This window comes from Equus przewalskii, chromosome 2 (assembly GCF_037783145.1).
Source record: "Equus przewalskii isolate Varuska chromosome 2, EquPr2, whole genome shotgun sequence".
Taxonomy (NCBI): Eukaryota; Metazoa; Chordata; class Mammalia; order Perissodactyla; family Equidae; genus Equus; species Equus przewalskii.
The window spans coordinates 27,263,369-27,281,943 of NC_091832.1; the positions used below are offsets into that span (position 1 = coordinate 27,263,369).

General features: G+C 44.6%; 1 non-coding gene across 1 annotated transcript; it reads right to left on the reverse strand.

Moving 5' to 3' along the window:
* Positions 1–15,071: 15,071 nt before the first annotated feature.
* On the reverse strand, positions 15,072–15,205 carry LOC139082097 (U11 spliceosomal RNA). Its single transcript, XR_011537830.1, has one exon. It is a non-coding gene; the product is annotated as a U11 spliceosomal RNA (small nuclear RNA).
* Between the last annotated feature and the right edge of the window lie 3,370 nt (positions 15,206–18,575).

Genomic DNA, 18,575 nt, shown 5'->3' on the forward strand with positions numbered 1-18,575 from the left:
AGACCTTCAGAAGTTATGACCCAAGTATCAATTTGGATTAAAAGATCTGGCCGAGTATAGAGTCAGTAACCGGTCGCGAGTCCTTGAGCAGGCTGCTCAAATGCTCTATCAAAGCACGTTTGTCAAGCCTTTCCTGGTTGTGAGGCTCTGGGTTCAAGTCTTCACCTCTTTTGGGGCAGTTGTCTAACAGCTCTAAGCCTCACTTTCGCCTGAGGAATAAGGTTGTTGTGAGTATTAAAAGAAGTGATACATAAGAAGTACTTAGGAAAATTCCTGGGGCCAGTAATGGAAATTACCAAGTATTAAGACCTTTCTATATGGTCAGGCTTTGAGGAGATGCTTTTGTCTTATATAATCCTCAAAGCAACCCTACTAAGTAGCTTCTTTCCACTTTCTTTCCAAAAAAAAAAAAAAGTAAACCAGGAGGGCCAGAGAAGTGAACTAATTCCTCAAGGTCACAAAACCTGTAAATGGTGTAGCCAGGATTTAATCTCAGGCCCTTCTTTCTCCAGAGTCCATGGTTATGCCCACCCACTAAGATGGTTGCTGTCCTTATTAAGAACAAATGAGGTGGTGGTATGGTAGCACTTTTTTGAGGGGGAAGGAGAATTGCTTCCCCGTCTTGCCTTCTCCTCTGAGTCGTGTCTCTGCGCTCTATCCCCTCCCTCATAAAGAGGTGAAGGGAAGTTTTACAAGATCTTAATTCAAGGACAGATGAGGCAGCCCCGGGGTAAACCATAGAAGTGAATTCTGGGGGTCAACCATGGTGGATTCTAGGCTTGGCTTTAGTAGCTTGGGGATCTTGGCCAAGTCACACCTCCCTTAAGCCCTGATTTCCTCATCTGTAAAATAGGAATGATTTTCCACTGTGGCCACCTCTCAGGGCTGTTTCCAGGATCAAATGAGGACACTTAGTACCCATGGTAGTATCTGTTCTTATGACCAAGGACTTACACATTAGCAGATGATTCTGAATATAATGGGGACTGGTCATGACTGGACTCTTGACCTGTGTGAACTGTTCCATAGTGGGACCATCTATATCTTTTGATTATGCATCCAAACACTCACTGAAAATTTACCAAAAACCTGTCACTGCCTTCCAGAAGCTCTTGGTCCACCTTCTTCAGAGACAGGATTGTAAACATACAGGACAGGACAGTGTGACAGGTGTTATCCTAGAGATATAAACAAAGCACTGAAAAGTGCAAAGGACTCTCCCTGGAGAATTCCTGAAAGACTTCACGGGGGAGGGGGTATTTGAGTCTGGTCTCAAGGATGAATAGGAGTTCATCAGAGGGAAAGGTGGGGAAGAGAATTCCGAAAAGACAACATGTGCAAAGACAAAGAAGTAAGAAATGATGGGACATGGGGCTGAAGAGGAAGGCTGGAACCAGATGGTTGTCAAGAAATAAGAAGCTGTCCTGCAGGGCGTGGGGACCCAAGGGAAGTTTAATTCCTCTCCAACTGCACTGCTAACACCGAGCCTCAGCCCACAGGACTTGCCTGGACCACTGAAGTAATTTCTTAGTACTCAGGAACCCTATCACCCCACCCCCAAATGCTGTCTGCCCTAGGCACCTAGATGGAGTAATCTTTTAAAGAGAGAAAATCAGATGTGACTTCCTGTTAAAAACTTTTCCATAGCCTCCCAATCCACTTAGAGTAAAACTTAGAGCCCCCCACCAGTGCCACCATGCATGATCTCCTTCCTGCCCTCCTCTTCTCTGCCCCTCCGTCATTGTGCTCCAGACACCCTGGGCTCCTTTGTGTGCCCAGGGCCTTGTGAACCCGCTCCGGACCAGTCACTGGCTCTTCCCTTTAGCTGGACAGCTCCTTCCTCTGATCTTCAGAACTCATCCTCATCCTTCATTCTTCACAGGCCTTCCCTGGCTCCCAACCTAAAGTAGGGGCCCCAGCCACAATTTGCTCTATCATTGTTGCACCCAGTTCCATCAGGGCACCTGTCATGTTCATTTGGGTGACATTTCAGGGCAAAGACCACGTCTGAGAGAACTCCCCTCTCCACGCCCTAGTTCTTTTCTCTCAATCCCCTTGCTTACCCTCATAGCAATCCCTACAATTTGAAATCCCCTAGATTGTTTATTTACCTATTTTGTGTCAATCTTTATCATTTACCCCACAAAGTATTTGGAGCAGAGGTTGGTGCATGGCAAATATTTGTTTATTGAATGAATGAATAATCAGGAAAATTATAAAATATGGACTGGAAAGGGGAACAACTGGGAAAAGGAAACTAGTATGTGGGCGAGACTGCTATGATAATGTGAGCTGATGTGCTCCAGACACAGTTCCAAATTGGAACCAACAGGCATTAGTGACCAACCAGATGTTGGGGGTGAGGGAGAGAAAGGGACAAGGATGACCCAGTGAAGGAACAAAGCAGGAAGAGTTGGTTGGGGATTGAGGGAAAGTAGAAATGACGAGTCCATTTGGACTTGTTGAATCTGAGGTGTTTAAGGGACATCCAAATGAAAGTGTTCCGAAGGAAATTGGATTGACTTGTCCCAGGCAAGAGGCCAGGGCTGGAATTTGGGACCTCTCGTGTAGATGTGACCACAGAGGCCAAGAGTGGATGAGGTCACCCACAAAGAGTGTGTGGAGAGGGAGGGGGCTAGAGGCCCAAACCTGGGCAACATTAAGCTTTGAGGAACCTGCAGGGACCAAAGAGAAGTGGTTGGAAAGGTTAGGTCCCTGAACAGAGGGGAGAGAGGAGGCTTGGAGAGCAGGCAGGGGACTTCCAGAAGGAGGGGATGGCACCACCAATGTCAGATATCACAGAGAGCTCTGGTAAGGAAAAATGAGGAGCTACTGGATTTGGCGACTAAGAGGTCATTGCTGATCCTTCCAGGGTAGGGTCACCTCTGAGGTGGGGGAGGAAGCCAGATTGTAGTGGATCAAGTAGTAAATGGAAAGAGAAGTGGCAGAAACAGAGAGTGGAGACAATTCTTTAAAATTTATTGATAGAAAGGAGGAACTAAGACATATGGCAATAAGATGACTATTTTAAGAAGAGAGAAAGTCATGTGAAGGCTTTTCTTTTTAATTTTTTTCACTTTATTTTTTCTATAATTACATGTTCACTGTAGAAAATTGTAAAGTGCATAAAGAATGGAGAAGCAGAGAAAAAACTTCTATTTAATATCTGGCCTGTTTCCTTCCAGTCTTTTTTCTATGTCTTTTTTTCCTTTACCTGGATAAATTATGTTGAATGTACAATTTCATGTTATACTTTTCCCCCCTCTAAACACCGTTTCCTAAGCATTGAAGATAATTTTTCTCCTCCACCCTCCTCCTCCGCTCCCCCACCCCACACTTGAATGGCCAGTCTCTCCTGGTTCTATCCTCTCCTCTAACATTCTTGGGGTTCTTTGGTTTCTAACCAGACAATTTTGTTTGGGAGATAATTCTGTTCAGTTTGGGCGAATAAACTGAACAGTGGAAGGGCCAAAAATAAATTCGGGGGCAGCTGGCAGGGTTAGGAGAGGCCCTGCTGTGGGATGTTTAAGGCACCCAAGCCCCCCTTGAGGAGATTGTGGCTGTGAGCTGGACATAGGCCCACAGTGGTTGCGACCAGTTTGGAAACAGCAGGGAAACTGAGGCATGGTGATGCCCAGGCCTACTGAGGGCTTGCTAGCTGCAGGGCACTGCTCTGAGCACTTTAGATCCAGACAACCTCCCAAGTCCTGTTTAACCTGATACATTAAGAACTTTCCCAAGCTCACACACCTGTTGATCAGCTGGGTTGGATTTGAACAGTTGCGCTCCAGAGCCCAGGCTCCTTATTACCCCTCCACTGCAGAGCTCCTATCCCTGGCTGCACGTGGAATCTTTGGGGGAGTTTGGAGGTTTTTTGCTGAGGAAGATTTGCCCTGAGCTAACATCTATGCCACTCTTCCTCTATTTTGTATGTGGGTGGCCTCCGCAGCATGGCTGCCGACAAGTTGTGTAGGTCCACAACCAGGAAGCAAACCCAGGCCACCGAAGTGGAACGTGCTGAACTTAACCACTAAACCATGGAGCTGGCTCCTGGGGAGATTTTATAATATACCCATATGAGGACCCCACCCCAGGTGAATTCAGGTGGGATCTCTGAGGGTAGAGCCCAGATATGAATATTTTCTAAAATGTCCCCAGATGACTCTCACAGTCAGCCAGGTAGCAGAACCACAGCTGGCTCTTGCGTATATTTATTCCATACCAAGTAACAATAACAGCAACAACAGTAATAATGGGTAATGCTTACTGAGTGCTGTGCCATTTTAAACACCTTGTATTAGCTTGTTTAATCCCCACAAGGTAGGTACCACCAGTGTCCCTATCTTACAGATAGGAAAACTAAGGTTGCATACTTGATAAGTGGTAGAGCCAGAATCTGGGCTCTTTACCTCAGCCTGTGCTATGGCCTAATCATTCTGATTCCCTTGAGACTAGCTGCTCATCAGATTGAAAGGAAAAGAAACTGACATTGCTTGAGCGCCTTCTCTTTGTCTGCCACCGTGCTGGGAGCTTTCCCATAGATGAAATTCCAGGTAGGAATTTCCTCTCCAGGTAGAGAATGTTACCCCCATTTGCCAGAAGAGGCAAGAGAGACTCAGTGAAATAAATGGCACACCCTGGGTTACAAGGCTGAGAAGCAGCAGAGCTGCCGTTCCCAGTGGGTCTGTCCAAAATCCAGGCCTGTGACAGAGCTTGAAACTGCAGTGCTGCCAGGACCAGGCCTTGAATGGAATCTGCAGCAGGCCTGCTGGGGGGTGGGACCAGCCAGAGAGTTCACGCCCTGTCTGGAGGGTCTGCAGCTCCTCTACCAGCCTGCTGTGGCCTTTCCAGCATGTGGCCCCAGTGTGGCCAGAGCATCCAACTTGGAAGAGGAGGTGGAAATCCTGAGTTTTATTTGATATTTCTGGATTTGTAAATGTTGATAACCAATTAAAAAGGAAAAAAACTTAAAGCATCCTCTGGGCTCTACATTACCCATCTGTGAAGAAGTGTGGCCTGTGGGTCCCGAGTGGCAGCCTCTGGTCTCTCCTCTCAGGTGTCTACTTCTAGCCCAGAACAGTGTCTCTAGCTGCCTGGCCAGCCACTAACTCTGCAAATTCAACAGGTCCACAACTGAATTCAAAATTTCTTCCCACCTTTCCTTAGGTCCTCCTGCATTCCAGACTTGCTTCTCCTCTTGTCTCCTCCATCTCAGAGAATGGCATCTCCATCACTCAGCCACCTCCCAGAGACCCCTCTAATACCACCTTCTCTCTGAATCCCCTCTTGGTCCAGACCACCATCATCCCCTGCCTCTCTTACATTACAGCCAGAACCTCCTAATTGGTCTCCCCACTTCCTGTCATGCTGCCTTCCAGTCTTCATTCTTAACTCCTCCGATGGCCTGCCTTCCCCTTAGAATTAACCTTGAACTCCTCCTTATGGTCTACAAGACCCTACATGAACTGGCATTGGGATCTTCTCTTGACTCCTTTTCTTTCTGTCACTGCTTCAGCCTCACTGGCCTTCTCCAAGTTCCTCCAACCCATGGATTTCATGACCTTTGCCCATGCTGTTTCCCTATCCTGGAACGCTCTTCTTCAGATCTTTAACTGGCTCCTCCTCATCCTCCAGGTCTCAGCAACTGAGCCAGGCCTTCCCTGTTCTCATTGTCTCCAGTTATCTCCCCTCCCTAGTCTTTCCCTCTCATGTCTCCTCTGTAGTCCTTACTGACACCTGACATATCTTGTTCTTTGTCTGTATCCACTCTCCTCCCCTCTCCCCAACTCTCCCTCCCTTTCTACCCCAGCCCCCTCTTTATCCCTCACCATGCCCTCAACACACACATACACCCTGCAATGGACTCTCCATGAGAGCTGGGACAAGGTCTGTTTTATTCACGGCAGGACTCCCAGCCCCTAGAACGTTGCCTGGTACATAGAGAGCATAAAAAATATTTGTTTATTAAGGACTGGCTGCATTCTCCCTCCCACTCCCCACAGCTTACCCCACCCTCTGCACCCACATTCTCAGAAACCATAACAGATGGGGAGTGAATCAGAAAACGAGGCAGAGAGAGAAAAGGAGGAAGTTCTGCCAGTGGGTACAAGAAAAAAAAAGTCTGGGATGAATCTGGATACAGCCAAGTGAATCACTTCCTCCCCTGCCCTCACCCCACCCTCACCCACTGCCCACCACCACGACCAAAGCGAAAGGCGGACTTCCTGGTTTTGGAGTCAGAGAGGACAAGTTCAGTGCTTGCTGGCTCCGTGACCTTGGATCAGTCTCTGTCTTAGCCTCAGTTTCCGCATCTGTAAAAGGGAGATGGTAATGCTACCTCGCTCACAATCACAGGGGGGTTGTGGAGAGTAAATGAGGTAATCCACACTTACAGAAGGACTTAGAATAAAGCCTGGAATGTAGTCAGCATTCAAGAAATGCCAGCTGGTATTATTACTAACACTGCAACTGGCACTCACCATACACCTGCCTTACAGAACTCAGAGCCCAGTTAGCTGCCTCCAGTGGCTCCAGGACCTTAGTTAAGGCCCTCTCTGGGCCTCAGTCTCCTCATCTGTGATTGGGACCATTAGTAGCACATTGGGACATTTATGAGCACACACTCTTTACTAGGCACTTGGCACTTGCCTGGTTTTGTCCACCAGAGTATAAGCTCCCTGAGCTGTGACCAGCTTCCAGCCCAGTGCCAGGGACATCAGACATGCCCCAAACCTTGTTCTTTACCATCTTTTCTTTTCTTTTTTCTTTTTTTTTTTTTTTTGAGGAAGATTAGCCGTGAGCCAACATCCACTGCCAATCCTCCTCTTTTTGCTGAGGAAGACTGGCCTTGAGCTAACATCCGTGCCCATCTTCCTCTACTTTATATGTGGGATGCCTATCACACCATGGCTTGCTGAGCAGTGCCATGTCTGCACCTGGGATCCAAACTGGCAAACCTCGGGCTGCCACAGCAGAACATGCGAATGTAGCTGCTGCACCACTGGGCTGGCCCCCATCTTTTCTTTTCTTAAAAATTATTTTAGGGGGCTGGCTCCGTGGCCGAGTGGTTAAGTTCGCCGCACTCCACTGCAGGCGGCCCAGTGTTTCATTGGTTCGAATCCTGGGCGCGGACATGGCACTGCTCATCGAGGCACGCTGATGCGGCGTCCCACATGCCACAACTAGAAGGATCCACAACTAAGAAGATACAACTATGTACCGGGGGGCTTTGGGGAGAAAAAGGAAAAAATAAAATCTTAAAAAAAAAATTATTTTAGGGGGCTGGCCCCCTGGCCTAATGGTTAAGTTCAGCATGCTTTACTTCAGTGGCCCAGATTCAGTTCCTGGGCGCAGACCTGCACCACTCATCAGTGGACATGCTGTGGCTGTGACCCACATGCAAAATAGAGGAAGACTGGCACAGATGTGAGCTCAGGGTGAATCTTCCCAAGCAAAAAAAGTTATTTTATTGTATTCATTTTTATTTTTTTTTTAAATCATGGTAAAATATACATATAAAACTTATCATTTTAACTATTGGTTTTGTTTTTTTTTCCTTTGGTGAGGAAGATTGGCCCTGAGCTGACATCTGCTGCCAATCTTTCTCTTTTGCTTGAGGAAGATTGCTGCTGAGCTAACATCTGTACCAGTTGTCCTCTATTTTTTGTAAGTAGGATGCTGCCACAGTATGGCTTGATGAGCAGTGTGTAGGTCCATGCCCTGGATCCAAAACCACGAACCCTGGGCTGCTGAAGCACAGCATGTGAACTTAACCACTACACCACTGGGCTGGCCCCTCATTTTAACTATTTTTAAGTGTACAGTTCAGTGGCATTAAGTACATTTGCATTGTTGTACAACCATCACCACTGTCCATTTCAATAACTTTTTTATCATCCTCACCTGAAACTCTGTATCCATTAAACAATGACTTCTCATACCTCCCTCCTCCCAGCCCTTGGGGACCACTATTCCACTTTCTGTCTCTCTGAATTTGACTATTCTAGATACCTCAAATAAATGGAATCGTACAATATTTGTTCTTTTTTTTTTTTAAAGATTTTATTTTTTTCCTTTTTCTCCCCAAAGCCCCCCAGTACATAGTTGTATATTCTTCGTTGAGGGTCCTTCTGGTTGTGGCATGTGGGACGCTGCCTCAGCGTAGTTTGATGAGCAGTGCCATGTCCGCGCCCAGGATTCGAACCAATGAAACACTGGGCCGCCTGCAGCGGAGTGCGCGAACTTAACCACTCAGCCACGGGGCCAGCCCTATATTTGTCCTTTTAAGTCTGGCTTATTTCACTCAGCATAGTGTCTTCAAGGTTCACTCATGTTATAGCATGTGTCAGCACTTCATGCACTTCTATGGCTGAATAATATTCCATTGTATAGATATTCATTCATTTTGTTTATCCATTCATCCTTTGATGGACGTTTGGGTTGTTTCCTCCTTTTGGCTATTGTGAGCAATGCTGCTATGAATGTGGATGTACAAATATCTCTTTGAGACTCTGCTTTCAATTCTTTTGGGTATTTACCCAGAAGTGCAATTGCTGGATCATATGGAAAGTCTATTTTCAATTTTTTGAGGAATTGCCATACTGTTTTCCACAGCACTGTACCATTTTACATTTCCACCAACAGGGCATAAGGGTTTCAAATTCTCCACATCCTTGCCAACATTTGCTTTTTTTTTTTTTATAGTAGCCATCCTAATAAGTGTTAAGTGGTATCTCACTCTGGTTTTATTTTGCATTTCCCTAATGATTAATGATGTTGAGCATCTTTTCATGTGTTTACTGACCATTTGTGTATCTTTAGAGAAATGTCTATCCAAGTCTTTTTCCCATTGTTTTATTGCTTTTTTATTGTTGAGTTGTAGGAGTTCTTTATATATTCTGGATATTAACCCCTTATCAGATATGTGATTTGCAAATATTTTCTCCCATTCTGTGGGTGCCCTTTCCTGTGATAGCATCCTGTGACGCACAGAAGTTTTAAATATTGATCAAGTCCAATTTACTTATTTTTTCTTTTGTTGCCTGTGGTTTTGGTGTCATGTTCAAGAAATCATCACCAAATCCAATGTCATGAAGGTTTTCTCCTGTTTTTTTTCCAGAGCTTTATAGTTTTAGCTCTTATGTTTAGGTCTTTGATCCATTTTGAGTTAATTTTTGTATGTGGTGTAAGGTAAGAATGCAACTTTATTCTTTTGTGTGTGAATATCCAGTTTTTCCAGCACCATTTGCTGAGAAGACTGTCCTTTCCCCATTGAATGATCTTGGAACTCTGACCAAAAATCATTTGATGCCAGGGTTTAGTTCTGGACTCTCTATTACATTGGTCTATATGTCTGTCTATCTAACAGTACTACACTGTTTTACTTATTGTAGCTTTGTAGTAAGTTTTGAAATCAGGAAGTGTAGTCTTCCAACTTTGTTCCTTTTCAAGAGTGTTTTGGCTATTCAGAGTCCCATGAGATTCCATATGAATTTTATGATGGGCTTTTCTATTTCTACAAAAAAAAATGTGATTAGCATTTTTTTAGCGATTGCATTGAATCCACAGATCACTTTGGCTAGTACTGATATCTTAACAACATTAAGTCTTCCAATCTGTGAACATGGGATATCTTACCGATTATTTATGTCTTATTTCATTTCTTTTTCTTCTTCTTCTTTTTTTTTTTTTTGGCTGAGGAAGATTTGCCCTGAGCTAACATCTGTTGCCAATCTTCCTCTTTTTGCTTGAGGAATATTCGTGCTGAGCTAACATCCGTGCCTAACTTCCTCTATTTTGTATGTGGGTCACCACCACAGCACGGCTGCCGATGAGTGGCGTAGGTCTGCGCCCAGGAAATGAACCCAGGCCACCAAAGAGAAGTGTGTCAAACTTAGCCACTCGGCCACAGGGCTGACCCCTTCTTTCATTTCTTTAAGCAATGTTGGTAGTTTTCAGTGTACAAGTTACACTCCTCCTTGGTTAAGTTTCATTTCCTTGATTAAATTTATTCATAAGGGTTTTTTTTTCTGTTATTGTAAATGCAATATTTTTCTTAATTTCCTTTCTGGATTGTTCACTGTTAGTGTATAGAAACACAATTTTTGCATGACCATCGTTTCTTATCAGTGCTCGCTGATCCCAACATCCCAGATATGAACCAATAATAGGTGAGCTCAGGGACCAAGTATGGTTGGTTTTAAGAGAGGAGCCATGCTTGTATCCACCCACCTGAAGGATGGAAACTTCCTCTTCTCCTCTGACAAACTGACACCCTCTTCCTCTCCACCCTTCAAAATGCTAAAGCTTCATGTTCTCTAAAAACCCATCTCCCTCAGCCACCTCCCCTCCCCTCCCCTCATCCACCCGCAGTAAACTCATCCTGTTGGGAGTCTATGATCTTACTAGAAGGAGTTCCATTTTAGTTTCAGAAAGTTCTGCTACTGCCTTACAAGTGGTGTAAGCATAGGCTACTTGTAAATTGGGAAGATTGTTCTTATCCTTCTTAGGAGAATACAGTCAACCCTCTAGAATGGACAGGAGCTGGCTGTCTTGTTTATTCCTATATCCTAAGACCCAGCATATAGTAGATGCTTAATAAATAGTGGCCAATGTAATTGTATATATACAAGTACTTCGTGGATTGTGAAGTGCTCCACGTATATGTATTGAATGCTTGCTATGTGCCAGGTACTGCACCAGACACCAAGGATGCAAGTGGCATCCAAGACCTAGTCAGGTTCCCTGCCCTCACATAGGTGACATTCTGACTTGGGAATATAAATATTGAGCAACTAACTTTACAACTAATTCACTAATAACCATCACGATAATGTTCTGCAGAGAAGCACATGGTGCTGTGAAAGAATGTCACAGAGGGTGGGGGAGCTAACCTAGTGAAGGGTGGGGAGGTCAAGGAGTGCCTCCTTGAGGAAGTGACATTTGAGCTGAGATATGAACAATGAAGAGGAGTTAGCCACTTTGGCAGAGGGGGAGAGGAGAGGGGGCTGTTGAGAAAGAGCTAGAGGTGAGAACTTTCTGGAGGCCCTGAGGAGAGGAGAGTAGTGGCTTCAGAGATACAGAGAAAAGATAGGTGTGGCTGGAGCCCTGAGAACAAAGAATGGTGGTGGGTCACTCGAGACTTACAGGATGCTAACCCAAGCTAGTTAGGCACCACTGAAGGGTTTTAAATGAGGGAGTGAGTGACATGACCAGCTAACACACGATCAGTGAACATTTCCTTCACCCCAAAAACACCCCTCTTTTTTTTTTAAGATTTTATTTTTCCTTTTTCTCCCCAAAGACCCCTGGTACATAGTTGTGTATTTTTAGTTGTGGGTCCTGCTAGTTGTGGCATGTGGGATGCTGCCTCAGCATGGCTTGATGAGCAGTGCCACGTCCATGCCCAGGATTCAAACTGGCGCAACCCTGGGCCACCGAAGTGGAGTGCGCGAACTTAACCACTCAGACATGGGGCCGGCCCCTAAAAATATCCCTCATGTTTATTTGTAGTCAATCCCTGCTCCCACCTCCAGCTCCAGAAGCTCAGCATGCAGGAAATGCACTAAGGTCAAGTTTCTAAATTAGAGAATTTATTCCATAAACTGACTATAGATTCTCAGGCTCCTAGCTGGGTGAACTTTTCTCCTTCCAGCCCTTGATTTTTTTTTTGTAAACAGCTTTATTAAAGTATAATTTACACCTCACTCTGGTCAGAATGGCTATAATTAACAAGACAGGAAACAACAAATGTTGGAGAGGATGTGGAGAGAAGGGAACCCTTGTACACTGCTGGTGGGAGTGCAAACTGGTGCAGCCACTTGGAAAGCAGTATGGAGTATCCTCAGAAAGTTAAGGATAGATCTACCATATGATCCAGCTATCCCACTGCTGGGTATTTATCCAAAGAACTTGAAAACGCAGAGGCATAAAGATCCCTGCACCCCTATGTTCATTGCAGCATTATACACGATAGCCAAGACTTGGAAGCAACCTAGGTGCCCATCAAGGGACGAATGGATAAAGAAGATGTGGTATATATACACGATGGAATACTACTCAGCCATAAGAAATGATGAAATCTGGCCATTTGTGACAACATGGATGGACCTTGAGGGTATTATGCTGAGTGAAATAAGTCAGAGGAAGAAAGTCGAATACCGTATGATCTCACTCATAAGTAGAAGATAAAAACAACGACAAACAAACACATAGCATTGGAGATTGGATTGGTGGTTACCATAGGGGAAGGAGGGGAGGGCAAAAGGGGTGATTAGGCTCACATGTGAGGGGATGGACTATAATTAGTCTTTGGGTGGTGAACATGGTGTAATCTACACAGAATTTGAAATATATTATGATGTACATCCGAAAGCTATATAATGTTATAATCCTATGTTACTGCAATTAAAAAAATAAATAAATAAATTTTTTAAAAGTATAATTTACATACCATAAACTTCGCCCATTTTAGGTGTACAATTGAATGATTTTTAGTAAATTTATAGAGTCGTGCAACTCTCCATTATCCAGTTTTAGAACATTTCCTTCACCCCCAAAAGATCCCTCCTATTTGTAGTCAATCCCTGCTCCCCCCCCCCATCCCCATGCTTCCTGTCTCTATAGATTTGCCATTTCTGGACGCTTCCTATGAAAGGAATCATGTGATATGTGGCCTTCTGTGACTGACTTCTTTGTGAGTCTGATTTTATTTGTCATCATTTGTATTCCAGTGACCATGTGTCCTCATTATTTCTCTGACCTTTTCATGTACTCCATATTTTCTTAGAAAATAGGAAATTATGGATAAGCAAAAGGAAACCAGCTTCACTTTCCCAATAAATCTTCGCTCTCTGAGAGAGCCCACTGCAGTTGGCCTTCCCTTTGGGCGTTCTGTGTGGTCAGAGCAACTGATTCCTGTCAGAAGACCAGGGCTCACCTCTTGACTCTGCTACTTTCTAGCTATGTGATCTGGGCCTCTTGGAGCTTCTGTTTTCTCATCTGTAAAGCAAGCATAATAATACTACCTACCTCATTGGTTTATGTGATGGTTAATAAGAGCTAAAGCATACTAAGTGCTTAATACAGGGCCTGGCGCTTGAAAAGTGCTGCATAGAGATGAACCATTATCACGAAGGATCGTATTTCAACATTTTAGTGAATGCTTAGTATTCCACTGTGTGGATGCCTTGTAGCTGGTTTGACCAGGCTCTTATTGCTCTTGAACACGTGGGCCAGGAGTTGGTAAACTACAGCTTCCTGGGTATTGCCTGGGAACCTAAGAATGCTTTTCACATTTTAAAATGGTTGGCAGGAAAAAAAAAAATCAAAAGAATATTATTTCATAACGCATGAAAATTATATGAAATTCAAATTTCAGTGTCCATAAATAAAGTTTTATTGGAACACAGCCATGCCTATTTGTTTACACATTGTCTGTTGCTGCTTTGCAACAGCAAGAGTTGAGTAGCTAGCAAAGACCATATGGCCACAAAGCCTAAAATATGCACTATCTGGCCCTTTACAGGAAAGATTTATTGATACCCGGTGTAGGTAGATTTTCATTTCTTCTGCTTTATAAAAAACACTGCAATGAACATCCAAGGCCTGTGAGACCAGGCCTCAGCCGTCTCTTCAGGCTTCCCGTGTCGGGACACCTGAATGTTTCACTGGGGCCATCCAGGCCTTTCAGCTCTTGGATCGCAGCACATTCTCTCCACCCTCAAGGCTTTGCCTCTACATAAACATCTCCCCACCCCCCAACTTTGCCTGATTGTCTTCTACTTATTCTTTAGGTTTTAGCTTCAAAGTTTTTGCCTCAGGAAAGCTTTCCCAGATCTTCCCCTCCCCGCAGATGTGCTCAATTTCCTGTTCTCTCCCCTCACTAAACTGTAAGCCTTGTGAAGTCAGGCACTGGGTCTATTGTGTTTGGCACTATACTGGGGCACATTACATATTTGTTGTTAGAATTAATGAACCCTGGGGCTGGCCCGGTGGCACAGCAGTTAGGTACACACGTTCCGCTTTGGTGGCCCAGGTTTGCCGGTCCGGATCCCGGGTGTGGACATGGCACCACTTAGCAAGAGCCATGCTGTGGTAGGCGTCCCACATGTAAAGTAGAGGAAGATGGGCACAGATGTTAGCTCTAGGCCAGTCTTCCTCAGCAAAAAGGAGCATTGGCAGCAGTTAGCTCAAGGCTAATCTTCCTCAAAAAAAAAAAAAAAAAAGAATTAATGAATGCTTATTGCTAAATCTCCTCTTAAACATAATTTTACATATGAGGATACATTCTTAGGAGAGGAATTTTTGGAAAGTTTTAGATTTTTATGTCTGTTGCTGAATTGCTCTTCACAAAGGTTGCTATCAGCAGTGAGAAAGTGCTACTTAGCTGGAGTTTTAAACTGTTGCCTCTATGTTTTTAAAGGATAAAAACCACAGAATGAACATCAATGCAGCTTTAGAAAAGGATGTGTGTGCCCGGTAAAAGGGGCGGATTTTTTACAAAATCAAAGTTTTGCATGATGATTCCATCACTCCCGCAGGCAGGCACCTGGGCGGAATACGGATATCTTTCTTCTGCATAACTGCAGTGTGTCTTTGGACAAACCTACGACTTGCTTTGCTGAAATCTCAATTTCCTAATCTGTGAAACGGGAAAAATAATACCTCCTCTTTCTATTTCAGGAGAGAACCAGTTGCTTGGCTATCAAAGTGGTCCCTTGCGTCCTTGGCAGTTGGGAAAAAGTTTATAACCACATCAGTTCTTCCACGCTTCTCACAAGCAGTTAATTTGGCAAACGGCTTATTGCCAAAAAGTGTCTTACAGAAATGGCATTTCAAGGACTGAACAGGTTTTAGAAAGCAGCACGTTGGCAAACACCCGTGAAACTCCAACCTAAGTTTCAGATTACACAGCAACATTGAGAGAAGCCTAGGAAACATCAACGCTGGACTCGGAAAGAATCGCTCACAATTAAACTTTAACACGGGAACTCGAAGCTCATAAAGCACGTCACTTACTACTCTTACAGAGGCCAACGAAAACTCGTTCTTCTTTTCGGACCCATCTGAACAGGGGCGCCGAGACCAACGATCACCAGCTGCCCGAGTACCAAAAAATTATGCTTCCGAAATCTCTTGATGTCGATTCCGCACGAAGAGCAATTGAGCTGCCCCACGTGTGCCACTCACGACAGAAGCCCTTTTTAAAAAGAAAAAATTCAAAGCAGGGGGGCGCTGTTGCCGAACCTCTCTTTTGGTAAAGGTGAAAACAAAGCCGATGCCATTTCCTACTCCCTGTTCCTGAGTTTGAGAGAGGAACTGCAACATCTTCTGAAGCAAAGGGACGTCTTCACAAGAAGACTCTTTGATTTGTCATTTCTGTTTTTTGAAGTGAAGCAAGGACGCGAATTGCTATGCAAATATGTGCAGTGCTTGCTGGGAAGGTCTCGGCGGGCGCCGAGGGAGGGGCGGGGAAGAGCGGCTGCGCTAGGGCAGCCGTGGAGCCCCGGGCGGCGGCTATGAGCGGGGTCTGTCCGATCGTCCGGTGCGCCGCCGACCCGCTTCTGGGTGGCTCTGGGTGCCTATCTGGGGAAGACGCGAGTCCTATCCTGTTAAAATTGAAAGTGCACAAACTGTGCCACTCCTAGCCATCCACCCTGAAGCGGCCCAGCACGCGAGCACGGTGGGCAGGGGATCACTGTAAGAGCGAAAAACTGGGAGCCAGCTAATCACCTACACAACGGATTAACAGAATGCGGTGTGTTCGTGAAGTGGAATGCTATCTGCTGCACTTCCAGCGAGTGAATTAGACATCAAAAAACAGTGATGAGTTGCAGAATAAGGTACAGCATGATACCATGATCGTAAACAAACAAAAAATTTAATCCTGCACTTGGAGTGATGGAAGTAGATCTTTATCAACAGATACATAAAAAAGAAAAAGCGAGGAGCCGGCTGGTGGCGTATTGGTTAAATTCCTGCACCGGGCTTCACGGCTGTCCTGACGCCGACCTACACACTGCTCATCACGCTGCTGGGGAAGCATCCCACATAGAAAATAGAGAAAGATTGGCACGGTTGTTAGCTCAGGGACAATCTTCCTCAAGCAAAAACAATAAGATTGGCAACAGATGTTAGCTCAGAGCCAATCTTCCTCACCAAAAAGAAAAAAACAGTGAAAAAGTTATTGATTAGGGTACTGTGTGATACCATTAATGTAATAAAGAGCACGCACGTGTCCACAGAAAACCCAGTGCTATACATTTTCTACAACCACATATTTGTATGTTTTAACTTTTTAAAAAATGTGGAAGAACACACATCAGTGTTCACCCCCGGGAAGGAAGGAGGGGATCAGAATGGGGACCTGACACACAAGACTTTAGATTCACCTGTAGTGTTCTAATTTTTAAAATGCATAACGGATTATTTATTTATTGTGTAATTTTATTGCTTGTGTAATTTAAAATATTTTTAGAGTTTTTATGTAGGCTGCCAGCACAGCATGGCTGCTAACAGAGCAGTGTAGGTCATGCCTAGGGAACTGAACCCAGGGTCACCAAAGGGAGCGAGCTGAACTTAACCACTAGGTCACAGGGGCTGGCCCTAAAATTATTTTAAAAATATAGTCCTTGGGGTCAGCCTGGTGGCTCTGCAATTGAGTTGGCACATTCTGCTTTGGCAGCTCAGGGTTCTCGGGTTTGGATCCTGGGTGCAGACCTATGCACCACTTGTCAAGCCATGGTGAGGCAGGCGTCCCACATATAAAAAGTAGAGGAAGATGGGCACAGATGTTAGCTCAGGGCCAGTCTTCCTCAGCAAAAAAGAGGAGGATGGGCAGCAGATGTTAGCTTAGGGCGAATCTTCCTCAAAAGAAAATAAAATATCGTCCTTGCTGTCTATATTTTCTCTGTACATTTCACTTTTAAAAGTCAGGTTTATTGAGGTATAATTTATATACAGTAAAGTCACCTTTTTTATCATCCAGTTCTGTGAATTTTAACAAACTCATACAGACATGTATCTGTTACCACAATTCATCAAAATATCAAACATTTCTCTTACCCCAAAAAGTCCCTTTGTCCCCTTCTCTAGTCAACTCCTCCCCTATTCCCAAACCTGGCAACCAGTGCTTTTCTCTGGCCCTGTAGTTTTGCCTTTTCCAGAATGGCATAAAAATGGAACCATTCACGTATATTTCATTTTTAATATAAAAAAAATGTGCTAATGGTAAAGAAATTGAGAGTACAGGAATGTAAGAATGCTTTCCCCACACTACTATTAACAGTTTAGTGTTTATCTTGCCAGACTGTTTTCTATGTACATATATATATATTATATACTTAGATTTTTTTAAACAAAAAATATAGACTCAGGCATTTTACTTTCCTTAATATATTTTAATAATATATGGAGGTCCCTGACCTCTACAAAGTAGAAGCTGCAAGAGAAGGGAGTCACATAAACAGCGTACATTATAATAGGAAGCAGCTGTGTGGTATAAACTGGTGGGAAGCCTAGATATGGACACTGTCAATTGTCTGTTGAGGGCTCCTCCTGAAATGCACCAGTCATCTCTTTAAAAAAATCATCATTTCACGCCTCCACTCAACCCTCCAATGCCTTCCCACTGCACCATAAATAAAATGCCACATGCCCACCATAGCCTACAAGGTCCTGCCTGCCTCTCTAACCTCATCACCTCCCACTCTCCCCATCACCTATTAAGCGTTGCCACCTTGGCCATCTTGGGCCTTGAATAAGCTCATTCCTAGCTCAGGGCCCTTCATCACCCAGCTAGTTTTTATTCTGGTATTCCCTCCTCTCACACTTTGTGTGCATCTGTGTGTGAGGAAGATTGGCCCTGAGCTAACATCTGTTGCCAATCTTCCTTTACTTTATGCGGGATGCTGCCACAGCATGGCTTGACGAGTGGTGCTAGGTCTGCACCCGGGATCCAAACCAGAACCCTGGCCACCAAAGCAGAGTGCATGAACTTAACCACTACGCCACCAGGCTGGCCCCTCCTCTTAGGCTTTTGTGTACTTGCTAGTGGTCTTTTTCCCACTTAGATTGTAAACTCTCTAAGGACAGAGATATTGCCTGTCTTATTTACTAGTGTATATACCTAGCACCTAGCAAAACTCTTGGCACACAATGAGCACTCTATTTGTTTAATGAATGAATGTACATTTGAACCAGGTCTTAAAAAGATGGATTGGAGGGCAAACACAAAAAGTGGTATGCCAGAACCTTAGGAGAATGAAGATAGCAGTGGCAGAGAAAAAAGACTAGGAACATGGCTTGGAGCCTAATGGTGAATGGGCCTCAAATCTGTGAATCTGGATCTGGTGCAGGCAGTCTAAGGGGATTGGAAATTTGCTGGGATGAGGATGGGAAGATATAAACAGGGAGGGCAGGTTGCTGCTCCAATCCAGGTGGGAGGCAGCTCTTCCTGATTCCTGCTGGCAGTTACTGTCGCTTCCACTGGGCTGTCACAGCCCTTTGTACATTCCTTTACGTTTGTGGGGTATTATCCATCCTAGTGTGGGGAACCTGGCTCCAGACGGGACTTA